The 16,126-nt window shown below is 39.2% G+C and overlaps 1 long non-coding RNA gene across 1 annotated transcript; it reads left to right on the top strand.

Annotated features, from left to right (window-relative positions):
* The first annotated feature begins 305 nt into the window (after nt 1-305).
* On the top strand, nt 306-12,480 carry LOC119516265. The gene is made up of 3 exons (XR_005213263.1): nt 306-338; nt 10,791-10,860; nt 12,433-12,480. It is a non-coding gene; the product is annotated as an uncharacterized LOC119516265 (long non-coding RNA).
* The last annotated feature ends 3,646 nt before the right edge of the window (nt 12,481-16,126 follow it).

Raw genomic sequence — 16,126 nt, 5'->3', positions numbered from 1 at the left:
TGCTCTTGGGCTCTCAGGTCCTTTCTGTAAGTTCTGCCAAAACATCACCAAAGAAAGGAAAAGATAATAGGAAACCATCTCAAGACAATCAAACAACCATTAATCCTCTAGTCTTTCCACACACAATAAACATTAGCTGTAGCTCAATTAAACTCTACAGTTCACAGATGTTCACCATAATGAGTACCTCACAATAGCATTCTTCTCATTAAGGTGTTTTGGAACTGTGCATTTGCCAACTCCTCCCCACCGGGGAACTGGGAAATGAAGATAAAAACAGGTGCCGGGCATGCCTGGAATATGAAGCAGAAGACAGCTGCCCGCTCTTTCCAGAAAAGGTACATAGGCAGGATTTATCATCATGTTTTTTGCCAACCCACATCACCCCTTACCCCCCTTTGAGTCGTTAACAGTGAAAATACAGGAGAACTTCACAAGAGGCAGAGACCAAAAATGTGTCCCTGGAGCCTTGAACCATCTGGAATAAATACAAGTTTTCCTGGTGCCTGGGTGCTGCCTGAACAGTACCCAGCTTGGCTTTCCCATAGAACGTGTTTTTTACCTTGTTCCTTCATATGCCCAGACACTTCAGCCTATGTTTCCTTTGGGGAAATGAGTTGTATTACAGGGATATGGAAGTAATGGAGACAAATTGTAAATGGTTCATCAGTATATAAAGTGTCAGTAGTAAATAGTATTCCTTGTCTTGAGAAAGCAAAGAAATAGAAGCTCAGTGAGGAGATTAATCAAATCTCAGAGACTGGGCATTCCACTTTCCCACCCATCAGACCTGAGCACGTGATGTCCCCAGCCGCGATCCTTCCCACTCCAGAGGCAAAAGTGCGGTGGAGATAGGCATAGCACCAACTCCACCACACATGCTAAGTAAGGTTCTTTGCTCTCTGAGTGTGGCTATAGCTACAGCCTCAGAATTGGTTCATTCATTCACCTGACGTTGATGCTGGAGAATTTCTCTGTCTCTGAAGCCTTTGGCAAAGACGGTCATTGGCTTAGTTTTGCAAACATCTTTTAAAGAAGTAACAAGGCCGCTTCAAGGCTAAGGACCTCGCCTCTAAAGATCTGCGGACCTTCTGGCAGGGCCAGATCCTTATTAGGAAGGATTTATTTCTTGGAATGAAATGTTGTGGCAGCAAAGGGATAGGTTTGGAGCAGGAATTTGAATAAGGGGTTCTCTATCCCAGCTGGTCCCTGGTCCCTGATGAGGTCAGCCCTGATTGTGTTTTCTGTGACTGATGGACAAGACTCTCCTCAAGGGGTCTTTTCAAAAATAATCAGGCAGGAATGGCTCAAGCTTCTTAACCTTTTATCAGCAACTGTTATTCAGTGCAGTGGGATGGAAACCTTCCAGATTCTATAATGCCAGAATTGAAAATCCAGTATTATGACTACATCCAGGGAGAAGAAAATCCTAGTGCTGAGTTGATTTGTTTAAATTAAAGACCAAATCTGTCTTCAGTAGAGGAATCAACCCAGTTATTAAAAACTTTTTTTTTTTTAGTATAAAAGGATTTTTAGTGTAAGAAAAAGAATCTAAATGTGGTTGTTTCAACAGCTTTTGCCGAACCTTTATCTGGGTAGTGTTATTATTTTAATAATTACCCCAATTGCCTTGCAAATGACTGGAAGTTGGGAAAAGAAGAATTATAAGCATTGTTTTTCTCTACGTGCAGCATTTTCCACCAAGATTTGTATTAGACAGAGCTTGTATTTTAGCATCTCTCCTCTCCAACATCTATACCCAGTTGTCTTTATACCTGCACACAAATACACACATTCAAACCAGAGGCCCTTCTGGCATAGTTGCATCTTGAATCTGCTGTCTTCACCTTCTCTCTCTTCTCCACATCAAAACATGTTTCTCTCCCCCATCCTTTCACCTTGGGGCCTTCTGCTGGAGTTCACTCTGTGTGCTTCCTTCATAACATACACCATAGTTAGTTGTTAGTTAAGGGGCAACATACTGCCTAGAAGGGTAAAAGAGAATCACCAAAGGGGAACTTGCAGCCCTAGTAGTGTGTGGACTGAGACAAAGGAGAGAGAATAAGGACTGAATGTTTATATGTGGGCATCAGGTCTCAGGTATCCCTTCACGGTCAGTCTGAGTGCTACATCTTCATAAAATTGCGTGAAAAATTGCCTTTAATTGTGTGGTTGCTAATTTTCTAGGGAGGAGATTTTTGCTTTCCTAAGCCTCAAAGGGCTAAGTGACTCATCAAGGTCATCAACCAAGGCAACCAGAGAGCCAAACTCTGACCCCTGTGCTCTAGGAATTGCCTCATCCACAGACATGGGCCTATGGCAACCATGTTCAAGCAATGTGCCCCCATCTCCCTGGCCATACTCGATTGGACCAGAAGCCCCCAGGACAGGCTTGACCAATCAATCTAGCCTGCCTAGGGAATCGGGAATTAGGGCCATGATTCTAGATCCTTTCCAGACTGGACTTTTGAATGGATTGGGCATAAAAACTCAGAAGCTCTTCCATGGCAAGCCTCTGTCATGAAGACTAAGTAGCAAAGAAAACACGTATTCAGAGAACGAATAATAAAGCACATACAAAGATAAAAGCGGAGACATGGACCAAAAAGAAAATATCCTAGCTTTGCTTGCTCATTTGTTTGTTCTGCTTCATTTTATGGTTTTCCCTGTGGTTTCTTCTGAGAGGCCCAGCTGCATACCTTTTATCTTATAATAAATTTCTCATCCTGCATCCCACTACCCTGGGAAAATAAACTGGTACCTTGAAACCAAAAGTTTCTACCAAATAGCAATATTTGATTTTATTCTCTGGATGAGAAAACTGAGGTTCAGAAAAGTGATTTGCCCAGGATCCTGCAGCTAGTAAGCAGAAGAGCTGGGAATGCATCATAGTCCCGTAACTCTAAATTCGGTGTTCTTTCCACATGAAAAAGCTATATGCGTGGACAATGTCAACTCAGATTCTGGTAGAAATGCTTTCACTGTGCAATGTTTTAATGTTATGCCCTTGACTGTTTTCAAGGGTTGGCCTAAGAAATATATCTGTTCAAGAGAATTCTGCCCCTTAAATGACACAAACCCTGCCCCTAATCTGTACGTTTGAACTGAAGTACAAATAAGAGGACTGGTTTGGCTTGAGCTAAGGCCTGAGCAGCTGTCCACTGAACTTCAGTTTGCTGTTATGTCTACTCTCTCTGCTCCTTATCAGGATCCCTGCACTCTGGCCTGCAGCAGCCCTTCCTTTCTCCTTTTCCTATTGGTCAATTTCCAACTTCTACCTTTTCTCAGTTTGCTCCTTCCTGGTAGGGCCCTGTATGAGACTGTCCCTCAGGAAATCACCTCTTCCTGGCTCAGAACTCCCTGACACATAACAGGACACCTCAAGTGTCACTCCAGGTTCTGCCCCACACTTTGGTTCCAGCCCCAGAGGATGGAGTACCTAACAGAATGTACATTTTTAAAAAAAAACTTCTGCTTTCTATTATCCTTATGTTGAAAATGTCATTCTTATCTTTGTTTTGTAGTAATGTCAGCTGACATTTATAGAGCACTCACTATGTTTTGGGCTTGATACTAAAGAGTTTACATATACTAATATTACCTACTTTATCTCTCATACCAATTTTATAGTGATTACTATTCCCCATATTTTACAAATGAGGAAACTGGGGCACAAAGAGGAAATGGGGGCTGCTCAGGGTCACAGAGTTGGCAAGTGAAATAAGAAGTTGAATGCAGATAGTCTGATTCCAAGTCATTGCTATTAGGCATGATACTAAACTAAGGAAATAAATGAACAATTAATTTTAGATATTTTAGAGAGAAAGTGTTTCTCTACTTCCAAATTAGTATGATTTCTTTTATCAAACCATAAGATATCAAGTGTTTTCCTTTTTGCCTAAACATGTATTGAAAGAGAAGATCCTTTAGACCAAAACCCTAGGCAGTTTACTTATATCTTTTAAGCTTCAGAGTGTTTTTTTTTTTTTTTTTTTTAGTGAGTAGAAAGAACACTCATATGTATTCATAGAATAATTATGATAATTAAATAAGAAGCAATGAAAGCTGGGCATGGCATTGCAATTCTCCTGAGCCTTCTGGAAGCTTAAAATAATATTTAATGCTCAAATACAGTTACTTCTACTAGCCTACATAGATCTATGTTTCCCTCCCCATGTATAGCTTTTATTTTTTTATGATAATTGCAATTTGTACACTTTCATGGTATGCCACCTGAAATTTCTTTTGAAAAAAAAAAAGCTTTTCTAACAAATCTGATGAATTAATCCTTCTTAATGTGTTCATTCATAAGAAGACAGCAAGTGCCCTGATACTGATAACCCTTGACTGTTTTGCATTGTCACAAGTCTTCCTGACTCGCAAGGGCAATCTCAGACAAATATTCCAGCTGGAAGAAGTATTAGAAGGATAATGGAAAAGAAATTCTAGTATGAACCTGTTTGGTTTTTTAAGTGTCTACCCATATGATTTATGTTCCCTTATAAAAAAATATGGAATGATTAATACTTCTCACAGTCCTTGAAACTCTCAGAAATGCAAATGCCTTGAAAAACTGTATTTGGCTTCTCATTTGGAATGAGGATCACACATCAAAGGCCAAGCCAAGTCTAGACTAAGCCCATTCACTTTCGACACTCACTGTCTTAGGAATTCTTGAACCCAAATTGAGACCCCAGCTTTTGAGCTGGGATGTGCCCCCTGGAGAGGTCCATGTAATCTCAAGGAAAAACTTAGGGAAGGCTCCCGAAAGCATCCTGGTGCCTCAAGAGCGGCTTAGCTGCGGCTAAGGTGAAAGCATTGGTAGTTCTAGTTGCTGTTTTCAGCACAGTTCTTCCTCTTTGCTTTAGAAAATAAAACAATAGTTACAAATATTTACATTGAAAACCAAACAGTTTGACAACAATTGCAGCTGCTAAATGATTTATGAAACTTGTGAAATCAAATAGAGAAAGATAGAAGACAAACATGTTGCTGCTAAGAGGGAAAGTTTCCCTGACTTTGATTTAGTAGATGATGCAGGTTTCATAGAGTATAATTATACTGTAATACTTCTTCAGGGAGTGTGATTTAAAAATATGATACATTTAATTTGGTCATTAGCATTTTGCTGTCATTAACCTTCAGCTGACAAATTACCTACTTAGGAGAGATATATTTCCATTTAACTGTTTGAGGGGGTGGTATATGCCATATATTTGGGTCAAAAGCCAGATCAATGGATAAAAACACAACTCTGGGATTCAAAGAAGAAAATCTCTCAGTCTGGCGTAAGTTTTCCAAAATACAAGGTAATTATAAAATAATTAAATGGGCTGATAAACAATAACATGCCTGTGTCCTTTTGTATCTTTCAACATTTTTGGCCAAAATGTGCAGATAACCAGGTAACCTCTGCGCAGCACTATCCATAGAAGTTCAACTACTGACCTCATAAACCGAGAGTTAAAATATAAACCTTCTTAGTGACTTCGCTTTTCTCTGGGGAATGAGACTGTCATAGTAGAAGTGGCATACATATTATAGAGTCAGAAGACCTGGGTTTGAATCCTTTTTCTGATACTTATTAACTGAATAACCTGGGGCAAGTTACTTAATGTCCCTGAATCTCTGTTTCTTCACATATAAAGTAGAAAATAAGAATACCTGCCACATAGTAAAAAGTATTTAATAAGATCATTCAAGTATAGACCTTGGCAGCCTAATAAAAACTGGATGAATAGGAGCTCTAACTGCTATGAGGGTTTGAAGAGACCCTTGAAATTATTAACAACAACTAACATTTGCTGAGGGTCCCCTAAGCACAGGAACTTAGAACAAAGCGAGGGATCTAGTTAGTGAGATAGATATGCTTGTCCATCCAACCCCCTTCCTGCCAAAAGTGGGCATCCACCTCTGGGGCCACATTTGTGGATCTACAAATCCAGGTAGAAAGAAATCCAGCTGTGGAGTAGGGTATATTAGTTTTCTCCAAGGAAACAGAACTGACAGGATTTATTACAGGAATTAGAGATTGGCAAGTCCGAATTCCATAGGGCAGGCCACAAGCTGGGAATCCCAAAGAAGGTTTCAATGAATTCCCCAGGAGAAGCAGGCTGGCTAAAACAGAGATGGAAATTCTTCTTTCCACCTACTGAAACCATAGGGTCTCCCTTAAAGTCCTTCAGCTGATTAGATGAGGTTTCTTCCATTGCTGAAGGCAATCTCCTTTGTTGATTACAAATATAATCATCCATAGATGCAATCAGCTAACATTATTTGAATCCACAAGATAACCTCACAGTAACAATCAGGCCAGTACTTGCTTGACCAAACAACTAGACACCATAACCTAGCCTACTTGATATATAAACCGAACTATCACAGATAGATAAGAGAAGAAACTGACCAAAGAAGAGAAGGGAAGGGTGAAGATGACACACACCTCTGTCTAGAGCAGCAATTAGTATCCAAGGGGAGTGGATCTGAACCAACAGCAATGCCTCAATAGCTGGGGCAAGGAAAAGCAGTGCAACTCAAAGGAGAACTGGAGTTGGGAACAAAACTGGCAGCGGCCCCCCGATGAGCCATAGAGCCTGGCGTGTCCTGGGTCCTCAAAGGTTTGGAGCTGCCAGTGTGGGCATGAGATATGAGAGAGCAGAGACTGTCGAGAGGGCGTGCTGCGTAGCGTGCGTTTGCTTGCTGGTGTGGGCATGGGGCATAGAGGTGCGGAGAGCCTGCTTGCCTAGAGCAGAGTAGTATAGGAAGGGCACCAATATAACAATAAAATAGAAGTGACAATGAAGGTATAAAAATAACTGAGAATGTGCAGATGAGGGGGCCATGATGCTGAAAAAAACCCAGCCTGAAGGACCTTAGACTATGTGGTTTCTGTGAGTTAAGAGCATCCCCCCTCTACTCCAATGCCTCTACGCCAGGTAAGTGAGAAGCAAAAGGCAGACTCTGGTGATGGAGAAAGCATAGGTACAGGAACTCCTGAATCTCTTTGATTATTCTTTGTCAGATTTGTGGCCAAGCAAATATTCTTTGTAAGTAGATGAGCAGATGATGAGAAATGATGCATGCTGATCTGAGGTAAGGGTCATCAAGAGCTGTGGATTGAGTTAAGGTGAAGGAGAAATCACTTTCGACTGTTGAGCTCAACATAAGCTGCATTTCAAATGGAGACTTCAAGATGGGTAGGATTCAGATAAAAAAATAAACATGGAAAATAGCATGAGCAAAAACATGGTGGCTGTATCATGCGTGCCATAGTGAGAAGTCAGCAAAGCGCTCTCAGGCCTGGAAAGGCAGGTGTCCAGATATGGGCATCTTTGAAAGAAAGTCTGGAGCGTTTGATCCAAAGACAATGAGGAGCTACATGTTTCTTCTCAGATAAATAACCAAATTTATTTTAACTGTCCATCAAAACCTGTCATATATAGATAATCTTCTAAATATATTATTTTTTTCCAAATGGGGATTGTCTTTGCTAATTTTCAAATCAACAAATACTTCCTATAGAAAAAGAAAAAATAAAACAATTATTGTTAAAATCAATATCTATAAAGACTACTATTGTTGGTTCCCTAAATGCCTGGCAGTGAGCAAGGAAAGATATTGTTAACATTTACTTGCTGCTGCGGTCACCTTGGTGTAATAGAATAAACACAGTCTTTAATGGCAGTTTAATTAGATTTACTATGGTGAAGATGTCACATAGGAAATGCTGTGCCTCTATATTTAGAAATCATAAGAACATGAATAAATAAAAAATGTACAAAAATAAAACATTCCAAAGACCTTCCCTTTCTCCTTGCAGTTTAAATACATATGGTGATGTGCTCCTGTAATGCAAATGTCTAAGTGCCTTTAATTCTAATGGAATTGACTGTGTATATGGAGAGGAGGTTTGTATGCCATGTTTTATATTTTATGAGCAGGCAGCTTACCTCCAAGAAAGATTTTTAACTGATTATACTTTCCTTTGAATGAGGAGAGAAGGCAGCTTTATGTTTTCTAGGGAAAAAAAAATGTACAGTTTCCCCTCAGAAGTTCAATGATACCTTATAGACACCATTTTTCCCTAGTACTCCAGAGACCCCAAGCATGTTTATTTTTAGTCTTGTATCATATAAAGAAGCTAAAGCCTACTTTAAGAGAGATAGGTATATTGGAGAGGATGGGGAAGGAATAATTTCTGACTCATTTCTGTAGTTCCCACATAAAAATACGGCTAACACTTTGCAATCATTTCTACACACCTGAGGTGGGAGCCAAAAAAATCAAATTACAGCATCCAAGTGCTTTCTATAGGCCTGGGTCACCTAGCACCCTAATCCAGCTGGTGGCAAAGTTCTGATTGGCAGATCCTGGAGAGCTGTCAACTCCTCTTGAGGATTTTGGAAGAAGACCCATGGATTCGGAGATGGTGGCTTAGGTATTCCACTTGGGATTCCTCCAGAAAATTTAGGCAGAACTAGGAATGGTCCAAAAGCAAGGTAGAGACTTCTTAGATCTCTTTGAAAGACCTGAAATCTACAGAGTTCCCAATACATTGACATACTGAGAAAATCAATTTAGTAGAAGTTCGATAAGCTCAATGAGCCGAATTCGGGACCTAAACCACATGGTAAGGCTGTGCTTCTCTGAAGTGTGGTCAGTGCACCACCTGCATCAGAATGGGGGCAAGGGGCTTGTTAATCATGCAAATTCCTGGGTCCCATCCCTACTGAATAAGAATCTCCTAAAGATTGAGAAAGCACTTGACAACCTGCATTTTAACACTCTCTCCACCTCACAGATTGTTCTGATGCCTACTAACATTAGAGGAAGCCTCCAGGAGGAATCCGGAAATTCAATAAAACAGAAATTAAATAACAAAGTCTCCTGTACTCAGAATCTCACAGCAGCCTTTTCTCATAAGAATTGAGGAATGTATGCTTTGATTTTTGTTGTTTTTACTAAGATCTCTCTCTAAATGGATCAGAAGCAGTGTGAAAGAATAAACAGGGCTTAGACTGATGACCCACTGCCAATATTTTTAGAGCTCAGTATATGCCAGACACTGCTATAAATTCTTTCTGTGTATTATCTCGTTTAATCCTTATGACAAACTTATTAGGTAATAGGTGCTATTTATTATCCCCAATTTACAGATAGAAAATTAGATGAGATTTTCTAAGTTGGATCCTGCCCAAGATAAATGAAGTTCACGGAGAAGTCAAACCAGAAAGGAGGTGAAAAGGCCTTGTCCAAAGTAACTTTCCTGGTTACTTTCCCTTTGAGTACAGGGATGAAAAACATAGAGTTAAAAAATCAAGTTAAAATAAAAATAAAAAGATCTAGGGTGCCCTTTAAATCCTACAAACAAAGATAACAACTCCTATCCAGATCTAATAGAGATCTAATATTCTGTATCTGTTATTCATTAATTTTTATGTTTTTAGGAAAATGAGTTACTGTAAGGTGGTCAAGTTCCTCTTTAGTTACTTGTTTCTATGTATAGAATAAAACACTGGAACATTCCCATAAAACACATGATGCTATACTCCGTGGATTTATTAAGACGACCCCTAGAGAAGAGTGTTATAAAATCTGATCAAGTCAGCAGTTCTAGCTGTGTAATTGATATCCATTATTTTCTATTGACTGCTGTGCAGAACTTCCATGTCTGTAGCCTAAAAGAGAAATCCCATTTCTTTTGCAAGGAGACAGCCATGGGGTTCAGCGGAAAATAAGGTTCATCAGTAAAATAATTTCGTAAATTCCCAGAGACTTTCCAGAAAGACCCTCAGAGAATGGTTTCCTATAAATATATTTCTTCTCCATAAATCACTTTTATGTTTCAAGTCATTATATTTGTTCTACATGATTCTTTTCTATGTATAACATATAACATAGAGCACAACCTTCTGAAGAATCAGGAAACAGATAAGCAAAAAGAGGGATGTTAGAAAACGTCCAAGGCTCCATTTTTCTGTATTCCTAAAAGTAAGAAGATACTTTCTCTGCCAAAAAGAAAGAAATAAAAATATTCAGCACTATAGAGTTATTAGTGCTTCCATGATCCCAAACCATGGCTTCATGTTTTCTCTTGAGGAAAAAGGGAGTAAATATTTCCTTGATATGTAAATTACATTTCTGAATTGTAGAAAACAAAGCAGATGCCTTTTTAGCCAATAGAGAAATGCCTTCTAGTAAGAATACCAGTTCCCATGTTGATCCATTTTAAGTGGTAGTCACAGAAGAACAAATAAAAGGTTTCAAGCTCCATAGAGGTAATAAAGGGTTTGTGAATTCTAATGAACAACTAAGATTGGTTAAGCCTGGCTAATACCCTGTGAATCCTTATATTCATTTTTCTGATGGTTTGTGCTGGGAAAGAGAGTTTTATTAGGCAGAAGGGAAGACGTAGGGCCATCTGTTCAAATTCTCTATGCTCTTATTTTTCTTCTGCAGCCATTTTGACCACTGTACTTTTACTTTTCTGTGTGAGGTGAGGTGTTAGTGACATGACTTCTGCTAACTTTTGGGGAGAAAAATAGTGTGAAGTCAGCACAGAGTAAAATCTAAGTATAGATATTTTTTAAGCCTCATTGACAGTAAATACTGATTCGACTCACCATCACTATTGCTCCTTGAACAAAAACTAGTCTGCTGTGAATAGTTTCCTTTGCTAAATACCTTCAACAGGATTGCCCTATGGGAGTGGAGATAGGTTAGTTGCTGCAAAGTAGATGTGATGAAATCCTCAATGCGTGTTTTTTTTTATCTGTTCGTTTTTCTTAAAGGTGCTGGAGATAGAGTTTGTTGAAAGCCCTTTGGATTCTAGTCACGGAATTCACAAAGCCTTGCCTCCAGGTAGAATGGGAAGTGCTAAAATTTGTCTATATTTTGCCACTTTCAACGCTCCCCTTTCTCACCTTTTGTTCCTCTCTCTCTCAAGTTCTGTATTAGTTTCCTAGGGCTACAGTATCAAACTAACAGAAACTGGAGCGTTTAAACAACAAAATTTATTTTCTTACAGTTCTGGAAGCCAGAAGTTCAAAATCAAGTTGTCGGCAGGGCCCTGCTCCTGCTGAAGTCTCCAGGGAAGAATCTGTTCCAACATTTCTCCTGGCTTGGGTGGCTGAGGGCAATGCTGATGTTCCTTGGCTTGTAGATATGTCACTCTAGCCTCTGCCTTCATCTTAACATGGGCTTCTCCCGGTGTCCTTATTTGCGTCTCTTCTCCTCTTTATATAATTCATATTGGATTAGGACCCAGCCTAGTTTGGTATGACCTCATCTTAACTTGATTACGTCTGTAACAACTTAATTCTCAAATAAGGTTGCATCCACATATACGTGGAAATAAGACTTCAGCATATCTTTTATGGGGAACTCAATTCAACCCATAATAGGTTCCATGCTGCTTGACAAATATCTCTTTTCCAAGAGACCTAAGATCTCACCTACTCATCCCAATGTGATACTAGATATAGTGTCCCCCTGCCACCAACATCTCCTTACATCCCCCACCCCCATGGTCCACTCCACACTCTCCACCTTATATCCTATCCATCCCATATGCCCCCACCCAGACCGCCTGCCTCACATCCTCTGCACCCCATGTTCCCTCCCCCAAGTCCTCACCACAACACGCATCTTTCCCACTGCACTACACCCAGTATATAGTTTAATAGAGTTCTTAGGAGAGTATCTGGTTCACTGCAGACACTCCATAAATGTTAATAAGATCTCTCCTCCCTTCTCCTCTCTCCCACTTCTTTTTGGATCCTAAGAGAAGAAGCCTTAGGAGAGCAATAATGAATTCAAGAGCAGGTTACCCAAAGATAGCATTTCAGCCACAGGGGAGCCTGGATCTGGCTGGAGGTAGGAAAGGGGGTGTTTTAAAGTCACAGACTTGAGACTTTATATGCAAATACGAAGTGTGACCATATATGCAAATATCAAATGTGTTTCCTTTATTGAAGTGTGAAAAAATACGAACACTTGTCATTTTGATTTTGCTGTTTTATATTGACAATTCACTAATATACAAACACAGAAAGCCCGCCTTTGCAGAACCAGTCGCTCGTCTGAGCAGCTCCTGCCAGCATAAGAGGACTAGCGTAAGGGAGAAGTACACCTCCTCTGATGCTCATATTTGACATTTTTATATGTGGTTTTAGGCTACGTACTTTCAATTTACCCTACACTTTGCATGGTAGTCCCCAGGAAGTATTTGATATGCATGTGCATACAATTTCTTTCCCTGGTAGACTTCCAGCTATTCAGCAAAAAAGTCAATTCTGAGGTCTGATAAGAGGTATAAATGATCCACTTTGCTCTAAATAAAACAGGAAGAAAAAGAAGAAAGCTACTGTCCAAGAAAACATGCAAGACTCAGCCCCTGCATTCTGCTTACATAATTCTCTTCTCTTATATTAGGCTCCTGAAAGGGAACAAAGAAACCCGTGATTGTTAATTTTCAAGTAAAATTCTGGAGGAACAGAAGAAAACAGTAAGGGCAATGCAGTATTTATGATCTCTAGATTTTCCTTATCCCTCCTGGCTCTGCTTTCTGTGTTCCTTTTGGCTTAATTCTTTTTAGTGGTTAGGATTTCAAGTGCCTGCATATAACAGTATATGTTCCTACAGTGGCATAGACAAACTGGGATTCATTTTTCTCTCCTCATAAAACGTCCTGATGCAGGGGGCTGACAGTTTGCTCTGCCTGTTCAGTGATACTGTCAGGGCCTCACGCTTAAACTCTCTTTTTACTTCTTTGCCCCATCTTAAGAAATCACCTTTTGTCATCATGTTCTTCCCTTCATCCATACTAGATGGCTGTTGCCGCATCAAGCATTGCATCCACATCAGCGGAGGAATAAGGGAAGGGGATACCCGCTCACCTTGGCCATTTTTATCAGGAAAGCAAAAACCAACTCCAGAAAAAATGTCTTCTTTTGCTTCATGGGTCAGAACAGAGAAGCACGTTGTTCTTCACCGAAAGGCAGCCTGGAAAGGGGATCATCGTTGGTTCTCCCAGCCTTCATTGTGTAGGAAGGCCCGGGGGTGACTGCAGCCACCCTACTGAGTAACGTCTGGTTTTGTGATCTTGATCCTTGATCTTGACTGCAGTTTCTCATTTCGGTCAACTCAGCAACTTTGCCTGATGACTCAGTAATCTTAATTCGTAACTATACTCCGATTCCATAAAAACCCAGAATAGCACATCTTTGAGAAGGACCTGAGCTCCTGACACAACATGCCATTGGGGTTCAAAGAAATGGTTACACAGAAATTAAATTAAAAATTTGCTTTAGTGAAGGCATCAAAAAAACCAAGATTATCTCCTCCTTTAAAGGGGAATCATACACGAAGATGGAATCATTTTTGTGAGTGTTGCTATTTCTTCCCCCTGCAAACATTTAATTATCCATAAACTAAGTACAGGAGAACTAAGTTGTCATTTGTTACTATAGAGACAAATCTAAATTACTGCTTGGCCCTGTCCTAGATGAATTCTGCCTCCTGTAGTCACTCAATTTCTCAGTGCTCTTCTGATTTACCTTCAACTGTTCCGAGTACCAACATCACGACCTAAGGAGGGGGAACAGCTGCTTCCCTACACATTTGGCTGTCAATATTCACCTAGAGAAAGAGCCAATTCCTTTAGGAAACAAGTTGCTGGCAAATATTTGCAGGTAATTGTTCAATTTTGCAGCATTTTGCTCTTCTTTAATAAGCACACAAAGTGCTTTTATTAGCCATCCTTTCCAGTGTTGAGCTATTTAGGAGACTTTTTATAGCAAAGCCATTATTACAAAGAATTGGAACACAAGTGAAATTTATTCTTCTGTTTCAAGGTGGAGCAAAGATGATTTCCCTTAAATGTATTATTCACTGCTTATCTAAAATTAATCATAACTCAAGGTCACAGAAGAAGCAGCCAGTGTTTCCATAGTTCTGAATATTCTAGCAACCAAATGCTGTAAGGTTTATACTTTAATTTTAGAACTCTTATAAACTCACTGTAGCTTCATTATATGGATCATCCCCAAACAGTTTGTGAACCACTTCCCAAATGCTTTGTGACGGAGGGAAGCTAAGATGGTGATAGTGGGCTATTTACAGCCCTTTCCAACAAGGTTTTCTCAAGAGAACTAAGCCCAAATATCCTAAGGCACCCATTGCCTGTTGTGAATTAACTTCTTTTCTATTACTCTATAATGACACTAGCTATGTACCAACCTCGTGAGAATTCAATATATAGTCACACACATCACTTTATGCTTTTTCTGGTTCAGATAAATAGCCTTGGTTGAAAAAGCTTATCAAAGGGTCTTTTGCAAACAAGCCTCTAAGCAACTCTGTAACTTGAGGCAAATCACTTAATTTGGTAGCCTTAGTCTCCTTATCTAAAATATGAATGGATTGTTTTAGATTACTTCTACAAAACTTTCTAGCTATGATAGAGAGTTTGCTCTAAGGAAGGTTGTTCTAGGAATATTTGGTGTCTGTGTTCAGTTACATGTCCTTTACCTATCACACCAAAAAAAAATAATAATAATAAATACTATTTATTATTTATAATAGGAAACTTTTATAAATTTAAATTTAAATGGAAAGGATACTTAAGAAACATATTTTCTGGGTAATTTTTCTCGTCCTTCACACCCTGCCTTCATCATAGCCCCTACCTCACCCTTGGTTTCTGCTTTGAAATCATAGATGCTCAAAGCCTTCATTGAGTTAAATACTCTTTGTCCTTTATAAGTTGCCAAAGGATTAAGCTCTTTGACACTGGGTAGGCTGGGAACAAATTCAGCACCTGCTCCTTTACTTCCTCTGCTCACCTGTTTCTCTCAGCTCTGTCTCTCCTTTTACTTGCCTAAATTAGGAAACATGTGGCTGTCAGTCTCCCATGGCACCTCCTAATCTGTAAGTAGACGCCTGGGTATGTGAGCAGTGCCAGAAGCTATAGAGACTGCCAAATCATTTTTTTTTTTAACCAAAGGTGAAACACTAAACTTCATACCTGAAATAGAAAAGGAGAGAAACAAATGGGTAAGTAAAGGGCATCTGATGTAGAAATCCTATCTTTTAATCAATTATCTGCATATTGCCCCCATGCCTCTTTAATTTCAGGAAAAGCAGGAGTTAATAATGAAAGGAGGAAAGAGTGAGAAATCTGATTTATAAGTACCTTTTCCACTGATTTCTGTGCTGTTCTGAGTTAGTCCTCATTTTGTTTGTTTGTTTGTTTGTTTGGTAAATGAAGAAACACAATGAAGGAATAAGGGGTTTTGGACCCATCAGATGGATCCAGCAGCCAAGGTTGCAAACTGACCTCTTGTATAGCCAATGAGAATAAGGTTAAATGAGCCTGAGGGTAGCAGAGAAAAGATCTCAGATGTTCCCAAACGCTGTCACTCTCAATTTTAGAAATAAACTAAAATGTAGGAGACTGGGAAATGTTTTGAGAAGGATTCTAAAGCTCAGTATGAGCTCTGTGTGAAAAATGTCATGGTTGATTATTGATGTCTGCCATGGCTCTGTATAAGAGAGGAGTGGCCTGAGTATTTCTTGGCATCATAGACTCTCTGTCTAATTGACTGCCCTCAAATAAATTAGATTTAGCCTACAAAGCAGAAGTAATCAAATCCAGATATTACACAATTCTACCTCATATGCAACTGATTCAGATTTTGCATTCTGAATTTTAAAATTAACTCTTGTTATCATTAAAGTACTTGAATAAAATATTCATTTACATTAGTCAAAATGGTTGGACAAATGACCTTTAATTTCACTTTTAGCTTACAAATTCTATGATCCACTGAAATGCTGGCTTTTCTATCAGTAACCACCTTTTACTTGTCTCCACCCTGACTTTTTTTTTCTCATAATATTAACTTTTTTTTTCTAACAAGGTGGGTTGCCTGAAATGCATCAATAAAAACATTACCTGAACATATATATTGCTCAACTGTTACTTCAATTTTAGCAGATTTGTTAATGAGCAATTCTCTGATTTTAAGAGAAAAGAAACAAATGTGCTAACATTTGAAATAATTCTTCTTATCAAAGATTTTGATTCTTTAGAAATGAAATTTACAGAGAAGCACTGTATCAGATA

The sequence above is a fragment of the Choloepus didactylus genome, chromosome 20, assembly GCF_015220235.1.
Source record: "Choloepus didactylus isolate mChoDid1 chromosome 20, mChoDid1.pri, whole genome shotgun sequence".
Lineage (NCBI taxonomy): Eukaryota > Metazoa > Chordata > Mammalia > Pilosa > Megalonychidae > Choloepus > Choloepus didactylus.
This window is presented reverse-complemented; position numbering and strand designations above follow the sequence as displayed.